Source organism: Akebia trifoliata, chromosome 8, assembly GCF_017979445.1.
Source record: "Akebia trifoliata isolate Shusen 1 chromosome 8, ASM1797944v1, whole genome shotgun sequence".
Classification (NCBI taxonomy): Eukaryota; Viridiplantae; Streptophyta; class Magnoliopsida; order Ranunculales; family Lardizabalaceae; genus Akebia; species Akebia trifoliata.
Window position 1 is genome coordinate 15,999,179 of NC_141382.1, and position 13,842 is coordinate 16,013,020.

A 13,842-nucleotide genomic window follows, 5' to 3' on the forward strand; every position below is an offset into this window, starting at 1 on the left:
GGGGAACTTTTAGACCTACTTCTTTTAGGGTTTATTACTTGATACGAAAATAGGGTGTGAGCACCTCTATTTATAGATTTCTTTTAGGGTTGATTTGGATAGAGTTAGTATTTAATTAGAATTGTGTTTTAATTAGAATTGTTCTAGGTAGAATTATTTTTTAGTTAGAACTCTATTAGATAGAGTTATTATTTAATTAGAATTCTATTATGATTTTGACTTTTGGTCTTATTTGATTGACTTTTAATATTTTGACTTTAGTCTTAATTGATTTACTTTTAATATTTTGACTTTAGTCTTGCTTAATTGACTTTAATTTTGACTTTAGTCTTGCTTGATTGACTTTAATACCTTGACCTTAATCTTGCTTGATTGACTTTAAATTTTTGGAGAACTCCCCTCTATTATATCTTTAATTCTTTGGACCCCCAAATGGAGGGGTCCTTAAAGAAATATCTTGCGAACCCTCAACAATTTTACTTGAAAGCCCGATTAATCGATTTTTTTAATTCAAAATTTTAAATTAATTTCATTAATGTTTCACTTTAATTATTTAATGTTTTATTTATTAATTTCAAAATTTTAATTATGAAAAATTGAAATTACCGTTTTGCCCCTAGAGATGACTTTTTACGTTTTAAGTCAGTTTTTAATGTTCTAGGATGTTTTAGAATCAATTTTTCGTAAGGAATTCAATGGAAATATTAGTTTGTGTCATTTATAAAAAATTTTGTGTGAAATGGTCATGAATTTTATGAGGGGCATTTTCATAATTTTGTCGAATTCTATTAAAATTGGTGAAATGATTTATTTGGTTTCGATTTGTTGTTTTATGTGTTTGAGAGAGTTTTCCTAAGCGTAATGAAGGCTCTAGGGTTGTTTTGATGTTAGGGGTATTTTTGTAATTTGGTCAATTTTTTTATCATGAAGCTTCTTTTTGTTTGCAAGATGAGAATTTCTATGTTTCTGGGATTGTATTTTCCTAGTGTAGCGTGGTTTCTAAGGTTTTGTCAGTTTGAGATACCTCATCCGGATTTCTAAAACACTTCCGGTAACAAAATAAAACAATGGAAATAACATCCATCATTGGGAATCATTGCGATCGGGTTGACGAGTTGATTAATCTGGTGAGTGCAAAAATGGGGTGTCTACAGATGCCCCTCTTTAACAGAGGATTGAAGCAAACTAGATAGCAAATTTATTTTGGTAGATAGTGCGATATCCGAATGCCAAAGCTAGTGACAGTTCATTTTACAGCCTGATTTAGCAATTCGTCGGGGTGTTCGGATCCTTGAGGGTAAAACTCTCCCCGAACTAAAAAATGTCAGGTCCTTGAGCACGAGCTCTCACCGACAGTGTCAAATCCTTGAATTTTAGAAAATTCTCCTTGACTGATGTAACAACTGTGCAAGTGTGTTTACTGTGAAATTTGAGCATAACCTAAGCATAAACTGAGCATAGACTGAGCATAAACTGGGCATAACTGAGCATAATGCCGAGAAATCCCTCGGCGGTAACTGAGCAAAATCAAAGATAACCCTTGGCGGCATTTGAGCAAAATCCAAGATAACCCTTGGCGGCATCTGAGCAAAATCCAAGATAACCCTTGGCGGCAACTGAGCAAAATCCAAGATAACCCTTGGCGGCAACTGAGCAAAATTCAAGATAACCCTTGGTGGTAACTGAGCAAAACTGACAGAGGAATGAAGGAAGTTTTGGAAAGAATGAATGAATTTGGAGAAGACTGATTAGAATGAATCGGAGAATGAATAAATCTGGAAGATAATGAATCTGGAAGAGAAATGATCGAATCCAAGAATGATCGGATCTGGAAAAGAATCTTGGAAAGAATGTCATATCTCCTACTTTAGGTAAATGAATTATTAGTTAATCTCTGGACACAGTCAAATGTGAGATCCGAAGTGCTTTGGTTTGAACCTCAAGGTTTTATCCAAAAAGTTTTATGAATTTAAAACCTGAGTTTTGATTTCTTTTGAACCTCAAAGGTTTTTCGAAAAACTGTTATCAAGAGGGTAACCTTAAGTTTGGGATTCCCATTATCTTTTAGGATTAAAATTGCTCAAAAACAAAATGACCCTAGTTTGACAATGAACATGGCTTTGAAAATAATTGAACACATCATAAAAAATGCCCCTAGTATAAAGGGGAAAAGTTACATTAAAAAAGAAAGAAAATGTCCCTTGTATGAAGGTTTGAAATAATTGATTACCACAAGCGCAATAAAGACTCAACTTTTAATTTTGATTAATTTTATTGAAGGTTTTGAGTCAGGCTCAAGAGTACAAAATGATTTCCTTTCGAGACTCATCATAGAATTCACCCTTATCTCCCTTGGTTCACTTAGGGAAGTAAAAATTTTCAGAACGATCGTAGACAAGATACTTGTGGCTTTTCAGTCTATACCTGGTTTAAGCGAAGTATTGAACTTGATTATTCGGACTTCTGATGTTTCAGCTCGGACCGCTCTCAGCTTGGGATTTTCTTCTATTTATCTTTATTGCTCTAATTTTTGCCTAGATCGCCTTTTCAGGTTTTCAATCTATCGAGTTTGCTCTAGCTTTTGCCTAGATCGCCTTTTTAGGTTTTCGATCTAGCGAGCTTTTTCTTTTTTTTTCTCTTGGCTCTGATTGTTGCCAAAGTTGTCCTTTCAGATTTTCAACCTTGCGAGCTTGCCTTAATTTTTGCCTAAGTTGCCCTTTTTCGGATTTTCAACTTAGCAGGCTTTTTTTCTTCTTTTTCTTTTCTTCTTGTCTGAACTTCTAGAGTTGTTGTCTGATTATGCTTTGCTATCTTCCTTGACTTTTCATACGATACTTAGGAGGACTTTCATGGGTAGGCTTAGGACTGGGTATAAAAAGAAAGGAATTTTGAGGCTCAAAAACCCAAATGCCCCTTGTGTGGCATTTTCTTTTAAATTATTTCTTTTTCTTTAAATTTTCTTCCCCATTGTGGATGATATTTCTTTTCTTTTGAATTTTTTCTTGATTTTTTTTTGTGTGGGAAATATATTTTTTATTTTGATGTGGTCGGGCCTGAAGTAACTTCTCAGGTTGCCTACGTACCCCAGAATTTTGGGATCAGACCAAAACGTAGTTCAAATCTTCCCTCCCCTAGGTTAGGTGATCGGGCTGAGAAAGAAAAAGGCATAATTTTTGTTTTTGAAATGGCTGCAAAGGGGTTGAGAAAGGATATGTTGAACTGGGTAACTGGGTAATATGAGGATTGATTCGACCAAAGATGGCCTCCTTAAATGTAGTACCGTTTGATTTGGTCCAGGTTGGTTGGTTCTGGTAATTCGATTCCATCATGATCTTGAAGCCTGACAGCTTTTCCTGGTAATATTTCCTTAACGATGAACGGACCCCCCCAATTTGGTTTGAACTTCCCTCTAGGGTCAAAGATAGGTGTCCGATTTTCTTTGAGTACAAAATCCTTGACTTGTAAGTGACGGGCCTTGATCTTTTTGTCAAACGCATGGGCGATTCTTCTTTGATAAGCTTGCCAGTGGTACAAAGCTCTTAGTCGTTTTTCTTCGATCAAATTCAATTCTTCATACCGTTGACGAACCCAATCTGCTTCTGACAATTGAATTTCCTTGAAGGCCTTGAGATACGGGATTTACATTTCAACTAGTAAGATTGCTTCCATATCATACATTAGAAAGTAGGGAATAGCTCCAGTGGAAGACTGTATTGAAGTATGATGTGTCCCTAGTGTGAATGGTAACTTCTGTAAACTAATCCTGATGTGATTAACACATTTCCTTGATGATTGTTTTGAGATATTTTATTGGCTGCTTCAACCTTTTCATTAATCTGAGGACGGTAGAGAGATAATGTGATGTCGAATCTCGAACTTTGAACATAGAGTGATAACCTAAGCTTTGATGTACGACCCATTATCAGAGATCAATACCGCTTCAACTGTTTCATTAATCTGATAATGGTAATCTATTCTGGGAGTTCTACCACGTTGAGAGGTCTAGTACTGATACATTTTGTAAGATCTTCTTTGATCTCATTTTATCAATTCAATATCTAATCCGTGTCAGACAACACCAAGCTTGCACCTAACATATCCTCATAGGCCCACGCGAACAAGTCTTTTGAAATTTCTGAGAAAATTTATTATCCCCTTATGTTCCTTTAGAGATAGGATGGTTTCTATTTGAATCTCTTTAGGAATTTATTTATGTTTCGAGGTCAATGACCTTTGCTTTCTTGAGCTCGACTCTTATCTTCTTATTCAGGAGAAAAATATATCCTTAAAGCTAGACTATTAGTTAATTCGTTAATGCACTCGAGGTATTCAAAAATTTCTTTTATCCGATCAATTTCAGAAGGGGCGATAGACACCTCTATAGACTCGACGAACTAACTTGACTCAATAGGAAAGAGTAGACTCAATCTAAGGAAAACATGACCTTACTGGAAAAAAGGACTTGAGCTAACCCAAATGACTCATGAAAATTCTAGGCAAGTACCCACATGAGTTTGATTAGGACTGAGGACTGAGATATTACTTACAACCGGTAGGATTGAAGCACTATGATCTTTAGGGAACAACTGGACGATGTTGGAAAACTCTGAGGTCATTTCTGACTATTGACTTGATATTGACGTTTACTCTAACTGACCGGATTTACAACCCTAGCTAGACTATGGACGATTGAGCTTAGATACAATGATAACCTAGTAACCTCTTTGAAGGTGAATTTAACCAATTTCAGTATCACCCCCTTGATAACATTTTAAATGAACCCTGAGATTTTATTGAATTTTGTGCACCAATCCATTAAACAATTCATCCATTCAATGATTATTCAGAAGGAAAATAATTTTATTGCATTCTTGAAAATAATGTTTTTATTGAATAACAATTTTCACAATTCTGATTATTTTTTGCAATCATTTTCTTTTTAGAAAAACATATTTTGATAATTTTACAAGGTCCATGCAAAAAATAGATTTTTGATAGAAAAAACATATTTCAAAAATTTTTCATGCAAAAATATATCTTTTGTAAATCAGTTTTCCTTCATTTTCTTTTCTTTTGGAAAACATTTTCTTCTGGAAAACATTTTTTCTCTGAAAAACATTTTTTCTTTGAAAATAGTTTTTTTATTTGGAAAGCATTTTCTCTTGGAAAATCTTGTTCTTATGGAAAATATTTTTTGGAAAACGTTTTTTCTTAGAAAACATTTTTTCTAGAGAATAACACTTTTTCTGGAGAACACTTCTTTTGGAAAACATTTTTTCTGGAAAATACTTTCCCTTTGTAAACTATTTTTCTTCTTTGAAAATTTGATTTCTATTTCGATTTAAATGGCCCGGTCCATCAGGATTGTTGGATCGAGTTGGGCTGGGTCATTTGCAAGAGATGGATTTTTTATTGGGTCGATGCACCTATTTTAATTTTCAAAAACAACACTTTTGATCCTTGAGGACAATCATACACTCTGATCTCATCCTTCACATCATTCGCATACATTCACCAATCAAAAGGTTCCATTCAATAAACAACCCGGGAACACCCACGATAAGTTCGAGTCGTGACCTACAGGGAAGGTTTCTAGACTCTAAGCTTACCACGTGCAATGCATTTATATCTGGCCACCCTTGCCCAAGCACACCTATATACCTCTCGATACGTGGTGACTTGGTTTGATATACCGTATAGGTGATAATCTAAAACCTCAACTCACTTCTATGAAGCCAAAAACAGCCAGTTTGATATCCAGTTGAGAGGTGGCGCACAATGCTGAGCAAGGGCCAACTTAAATACCTCTCGTCTAGAATAGACGTAGTCTATCCCCCTCGTACAGTAGGGTACAGCGGGGCAAGATCTTTCTTAGGCACCGGTTTTGACCAAGAAGTGCAATTGATATACTTAGATTATCTTTTATACCTACGGGTATGAGTCAAGAGTTGTAGCTTTCATAAATGGTTTGGCATCCCACGAGGGGACCGACCACGTACTAGTACTACGTTGGCAATCGGCACATGTGACTGTGTGGCTCACAATAGGTCAAAGGCTCAGGTCGTTCCAGCCTGGGTGCATCAATATACCTCTCAGAATCACCTGATCGGATGGTATTGACGCTCCCAATTTGATATACCCTAAGGTACGTGACTGGAGTTGTGGTTTTCATGAAGGACGTCGCATCTCCGAAGAGACCGGACCACGCACTAGTGCCACGTTGGCTAAATGGGATGTGTAAGTGAGTAAAACAGTAAACGTGCATGTGGTGTGTGCAAAACAGGATGGGGTCTGCCCGGGGCCTTTTTCAAACAAATGGGCCTGTGGGTCTGATCAAAACCATACAAGCACAGATATCACAGGATATTGTCTAAAACATTCAAAATCCACAACATTAGCATTAGGGTCCAAGCCTGCATATCTCAATATGTATCTCAATTAAGATCATGATATATGTATGAGATATCACATAAATATCTACTATCAAATCATTTAATGAATCGACCATCAATCAATAGTGTGTGATCAAGCTAATCAAGGCATTAAAGAAGGGTAGATATACCCTAGATATGATATATCAGGATATGGTCCAATGTGAATAATCAATATATTTACACATACCAATCAAGATCAATCAATCACGATCACACACATATCACAATGAAATGACACATTCAAGAAAACGTTGAATATCACATGATATATTACGAGTTTAACTAAGGAGATTTTCCCAAAAAAAAAAAATTAATAGTCCAATCGGGGGTCACTCTCGAAATAATCCGAAATTTCAAGGGATATTGAATTGAGGATGTAATAGTGATTGATGAGATGATGATGTTTTTATTTTTTTTTTATTTTTTTATTTTTTTATTTTTTCTCTTTTTTTTTTTTTTTACAAATTGATTTGACTTCTTTATTTATTTATCAAAAATAAACAAAAAGAGGGAAAGAAGAAAAGAGAGGAAAAAAAAACATTACTAAAAAAAAACTAAGAACACAACCTATAAATAATATCCTATTGGTACACCTAACCAAGTCTCTAGTATTTAGACAATTAATGTCTCATAACTAGGTGCATTCTGATCTTCTGGATAGTAACACAGACTTAGGTGGAAATAAAAAAGAGGGTGGGGGACGAGTTAGCTGTTGTTTGAGTCCAACCCGGTCAGAACTTGTAGCCTAGGCAAAATCAGCACATTAGGCTTGGCCCCCATCCTTTCTAGATTCTACATCACCAGCGCAAGAATGTTGTGACGCATACATGAGTGCCTCAGATACGTACCATCGACTTACTCGTTACCCATCATACGTGAGACTTTCATGACATGGTAATGAATTAATGAGCTCATTCACTGTAAAAAAAACCAGCGAAGATCCATCTCTAGGTCCCATGGTGGAACATCATTTTGAAGATCTGGTCTGACAGGACCTAATTTTCGAGGACGATAATTGAACTACTGTTTGTGGGGCAGTCCAGATTGTAAACATTTTGGGAGACAAATGCCCAAACAACAGATTCTGACCTGGAGATTTCTTCATTGGCGTTACCATGACAAACTAAAAAAAAATGCAGCCTGAACACTGATCTCAAAGTTTTTGTTAGTCCAACTAAGAGTTCGGTAATCATCGTTTAAAAACTTATCTCTACCTCAAGACTTACCAACACTTTCAACAACTGAAGTATGAAGTTAGAGGAATGTTATCACAAGGCATAGATTCATCAAATAATACCAGTTGATCACTGTGTTTCAGATGTATTGGACGCTTAAAAGAAGGCTCATACAACTCTTCATCACTAAAAAACCGCTTGCATACCGTGTCTGATGGGAGACTTAGTGAATAATCAAAACTGAATCAAATCTGAGATCAAGGATGGAAATTTTGAAGATTCTAACTCCAGCATCAGATTTTCGAATTGAGGGGTCACAATGGTATCAGTTGATAGAGAAGAAGGAAACTTGATTGCAAAGATGGTTGATTTAATTATCAAAAGGGAATCAAGATCGAGATTAGATCAACTGGAAAATAGGAGAATAAACAAATGGAGAAGATGATCTTTGTGAGGTAGAATCACATCCGTTTGATGAGAAAACGTTGGATCACCGGATCACAGAGAAAAGCTTCGTTTGCTTTCTCTCTCTCTTCCTCTAAAATTCTCTTGCTGTTAACGTGTGGTTGCTGTCCTCTTTGTTCATCGTTTCTCTATTCAATCGAGCAGCAATAGGATGAGAACAAAATCATCCAACAGATCTCTTTATCGATCTTCACAAACCGAAACATGAGCTAAGAGCCCTTGGGAAGCCGATTTCCCAACTCTCTGTTGAGGCCAACAGAATTAAATGGGGAAGAAGACGGTGAGATTGGGAAGAAATCTGGTTTTAGAAGATGAAGTGTGAAGAGAAAAAAAACTTTATTTATGGCACACCAACACATTGTAGTTATTAAAGGGGTGTAAAAATAACGCAAAGACTTTTATTCGGGCACCCCAATTGTATCAGCACACTGTTGCTGTACAGAAACTCAAAAGAAACCATTTTTTTTCGTTTTATTTGCTGTCCATAGGCAGCATGTCTTGTCTATATAGAAAAAACTAAAACTAAACACCTAAAAAAAATAAAAACAAATAAATAAAAACTCTTTTTTTTTTTAAACAATATTAAGTAACATAACAAACATGTTCCCTTAAAAAAATTTATCATCCAAAAAACGGATCGACCTACCTAAAAAAGAAAACCCCTTTGTTCCATTATTCCATACTCAATCATCATTATTCCGCCCCCAATAAAATTATCCTTTGAAATTTAGTATTACTCAAAGTCACCCTAAGTGACCCTCGATCGAACCATATAAAAAAATGTGCCACGTTAACATACTCGAAAATTGAACAAAAATTAATGATTGGGTCAATAAATAAAGGAAAAAAAACGGTAACCAGGCAATAATAAGAAATTGACTAAGAATTAAATAGGAAGAGAAAAAAAACAAAAAAAAAATTCTAGGTCAATGGCAATATTCCCATACTTGGGGTTTTTCAAGTTTGATCCTCAATGTCCCCAGCAGAGTCGCTACTGAAAGCGCCTTCGATCCGCGGGGTGCGCGGATCCGCTTTTGACCCTTGAGGTTTGAGAGTCGCCACCTAGTTATTGTGGTCTAGGAACTAAACTGACTCTAAAATGGATAAAAAGAACTAATCTACCATAGAAAATCTGAATCCGGGGATCATGTTACGGGGTTGGAAGGTGTTAGGCACCAACCCCGCCCGGCCAAAGCCGGTCTCTACTAACTTCCCAAATAAATTACATTGCTAAAAACCTAGATAACAATAAATAAATAAATAAAAAATTATACCTTTCTGATAGCAAATACTTTGTTCCCTAAGATCCGACAAAAGTTGCTCCTTGTACCGTACTCCCTTGCTTCGTTCTGTCTCCGGATTTGATTTTTGATCTCCGAGGCAATGTATCTTTTCTTTCTTAGATCTGAATTCTTCAAGTTTATTGTGGATTTTGGGATATTTTTGGAAGGCTTTTAGGTGTTCTTTAGGCTAAAATCAAAGGACGAATGTTAGGTAAGGAGTTGGGGCTCCAAAATCAGGGTTTATGGGAGGCTAGGGGGACTTTTCGACCTACTTCTCTTAGGGTTTATGACTTGATACGAAAATAGGGTGTGAGCACCTCTATTTATAGATTTTTTTTAAGGTTGATTTGGATAGAGTTAGTATTTAATTAGAGTTCTTTTAGTTAAAGTTGTGTTTTAATTAGAATTATTTAGGTAGAATTGTGTTTTAATTAGAATTGTTCTACGTAGAATTATTTTTTAGTTAGAACTCTATTAGATAGAGTTATTATTTAATTAGAATTCTATTATGATTTTTACTTTTGGTCTTATTTGATTGACTTTTAATATTTTGACTTTAGTCTTAATTAATTGACTTTTAATATTTTGACTTTAGTCTTGCTTAATTGACTTTAATTTTGACTTTAGTCTTGCTTGATTGACTTTAATACCTTGACCTTAATCTTGCTTGATTGACTTTAAATTTTTGGAAAACCCCCCTCTATTATATCTTTAATTCTTTGGACCCCGAAATGGAGGGGTCCTTAAAGAAATATCTTGCGTACCCTCAACAATTTTACTTGAAAGTCCGATTGATCGATTTTTTTAATTCAAAATTTTAAATTAATTTCATTAATGTTTCACTTTAATTATTTAATGTTTTATTTATTAATTTTAAAATTTTAATTATGAAAATTGTGAAATTACTGTTTTGACCCTAGAGAGGACTTTTCACGTTTTAAGTCAGTTTTTAATGTTCTAGGATGTTTTAGAATAAATTTTTCGTAAGGAATTCAATGGAAATATTATTTTGTGTCATTTATGAAATTTTTTGTGTGAAATGGTCATGAATTTTATGAGGGGCATTTTCGTAATTTTATCGAATTCTGTTAAAATTGGTGAAATGATTTATTTGATTCGATTTGTTGTTTTATGTGTTTGAGAGAGTTTTCCTAAGCGTAATGAAGGTTCTAGGGTTGTTTTGATGTTAGGGGTATTTTGGTAATTTGGTCAATTTTTTTATCATGAAGCTTCTTTTTGTTTGCAAGATGAGAATTTCTATGTTTCTGGGATTGTATTTTCCTAGTGTAGCGTGGTTTATAAGGTTTTGTCAGTTTGAGATACCTCATCCGGATTTCTGAAACACTTCCGGTAACAAAATAAAACAATGGAAATAACATCCATCATTGGGAATCATTGCGATCGGGTTGATGAGTTGATTAATCAGGTGAGTGCAAAAATGGGGTGTCTACACCTATGTCACTCAAAAAGTCATTAAAGGACAAGCCATTGCTGACCATTTAGCAAAACACCATTTGCCCGACTATGAGCCACTAAAGACAAATTTTCCTGATGAAGCCATCTTATTTGCTGAAGCTAAGAGCTACGATGAAGAATCTACTTGGAAAATATACTTCGATGGAATAGTAAATCAAAAGGGAAATGGAATTGGGGCAGTCTTGGTTAAGCCAGACGGAACGCATATCCCCATTGCAGTCAGATTAAGGTTTCAGTGTTCAAACAACGAAGCAGAGTACGAAGCATACATTGTGAGGTTGAAAGCAGCGATCGACCTCGAAGTGGATGAAATAGATATATTTGGAGACTCAAGTCTGGTAGTCTACCAGACAACGGGAGAATGGAATACCCGAGAGCAGAGACTGGTTCCGTATCACTAGTATCTCGAAGATCTAAGTTCAAACTTCACCCGAATCTCCTTTACTTATATGCCGAGGGCTAAGAATCAATTTGCAGATGTATTGGCTACTCTGGCCTCAATGGTCAGCATCTCCGAAGACACCATAGTCGACCCTCTTGAGATTGGTATTCAAGATGAGCCAGCATATTGCTTGCCTGTGGAGATCGAAGAACTTGAAGAAAAACCATGGTATGCAGACATCAAGGCATTCTTAGAGGACCGAGCTTTCCCACCAGATGCCACGACAACCGATCGAAAGACTATTCAGAGATTGGCAGGACAGTTCTTCTTGAGTAGTAGAATCTTGTACAAAAAGTCACATCACGAGGTCCTCCTCAGGTGTGTAACACAAACAGAAGCTCAACGCTTAATCGAGATCGTGCATGGAGGAGTCTGTGGACCTCACATGAATAGACATATGCTCGCAAAGAAGATAATGAGAATGGGTTACTACTAGATGACTATGGAGAACGACGGGTATCAACATGTTCGGAAATGTCACTTGTGTCAAATCTATGCCAACAAGATCAACGCGCCACCTTTAGAATTGCAGAATATGACTTCTCCTTGGCCCTTCTCACTGTGGGACATGGATGTCATCGGGCAGATCAATCATCAAGCTTCCAATGGGCATCGCTTCATCTTAGTCGCCATCGACTACTTTACGAAATGGGTAGAAGCAGCATCTTACGCCAATGTTACAAGGGGCAATGCCTTGAAATTTGTGAAGAACAACATCATATGTCAGTACGGCCTCCCAAGCGGGATAGTAACCGATAACGCCAAAAATCTCAAGAACAAAGACATGTTTAAGATGTGCAAGGATTTTCAGATCACCCATCATAACTCAGTCATTTACAGACCAAAGATGAATGGAGCAGTTGAAGCCGCTAACAAAAACATCAAGAAGATCATCGAGCAAATGGCCGTTACTTACAAGGATTGGCACGAATTGTTACCCTTCGCTCTACATGCTTATCGAACGTCAATCCGAACTTTGACTGGGGCAACGCCTTACTCACTGGTCTACGGAATGGAAGCAGTCTTGCCCGTTGAGGTCGAAATTCCCTCACTTCGGATATTAAAAGAAGTTGAATTGGATGAGGCAGAATGGGTCCAAGCCTGATTCGATCAGTTGAACTTAATAGAGGAGAAACGACTTTTAGCAATCTGTCATGGGCAAACTTATCAACGGAGAATAGCACGAGCTTATAACAAGAAGGTTTGACCTAGAGAATTCTCGCCAGGAGATCTTGTTTTAAAGAAGATTTTGCCAATACAAGAAGATGCGAGAGGAAAGTTTCGTCCAAATTACGAGGGGTCATTCGTCGTTCAAAAGGTACTGTCCGGAGGAACGCTGATTCTCACAGAGATGGACGGGGAAATCTTTCCGCAACCGATCAATGCTGACACCGTTAAAAAATATTTCGCCTGAAGTCATCCTTTGAAATGAATAGAGGCCATCTTTCTACTACTTGAACAACTATCTACCCTTAATTAACCCTTTTTGAGCCATCACATTGATTTCTTAACCTAGGACCGGGGCAAGTCACCACCATAAAAAAAAAAAGTGGGCAATCAAAAGTCAAAACAAAAATACCAAAGTATACTCCTGGCCCACATGAGGATAAACTGTGAACGGCTAAAAGTACATAAAAAAATCAAAAAAATCGAAAATCTTGAATACTTGATCTCAAGCTCGACCCAAATCTCCCGCTTAAACGATTCGTGAAACGTTGGGAGGAAACATAGATCATACTTCCAAAACAAAAAAATAGACAAACCCCATGTCCATTCTATCCCTCAATAAATCCAGATTCAACCTTTCTTATCCTTTTGCAACCATATCCTAAGCCTACGTTTCGTCCTATTTAAAGTCCTCTTAGATCAGAGAATGGTTCAAGGCAACTCAACTACGGCGGAAGCATGTCATGAGAAAAAGAGCGACTCAAAGTGTAGAGTTATTGATCTCGAAGCTCAATTTGAGTCACCGCACCATGAAAATCATCGGAGGAACTCGAGAGGGGAGTCCAGATCTGTTACTCAAGAAAGAGCGCCACTAGAAGAGTAGAGTGTTTGATCTCGCAGCTCAACTTGAGTCACCAAACCACAAGGGGCACATAGAAATTGAGAAGATATTCAAAGTGAAAATCTATAAAGAAAGCATAGACTGAAAGGGCATGGTGAAAACCCGCAAGGGCACTGTGAGTAAAAAGATCAATCTATGGCAAGATCAAAACCACCAGCACGATGAAAACCCAGAAAGGGCGTCGATGTGCAATAATGTAGAAATCGGGTCTGGTGAAAACCGTAACTAGCGCTAGGGGTAAAAATGAAAAAAAAATGAAAAAACAAAAAAAAATAAATAAATAAAAAAAATGAAAAAAAAAGAAAAGAAAAAACAAAAAAATATATATAAGAAAAAGAAAACTCCTGGCCCGCAAGAGTATAAACTGTGAACGGTAAAAATCTCAAAGTCCTTGATGTTCCAACAGATGCAACTAAGATAACTCAATCAAAATTCTCAATCCCGGGGATGACTCTAAAGAGGCTAAGGATTAGCTGACACTTGTATCCTCGACATTTGG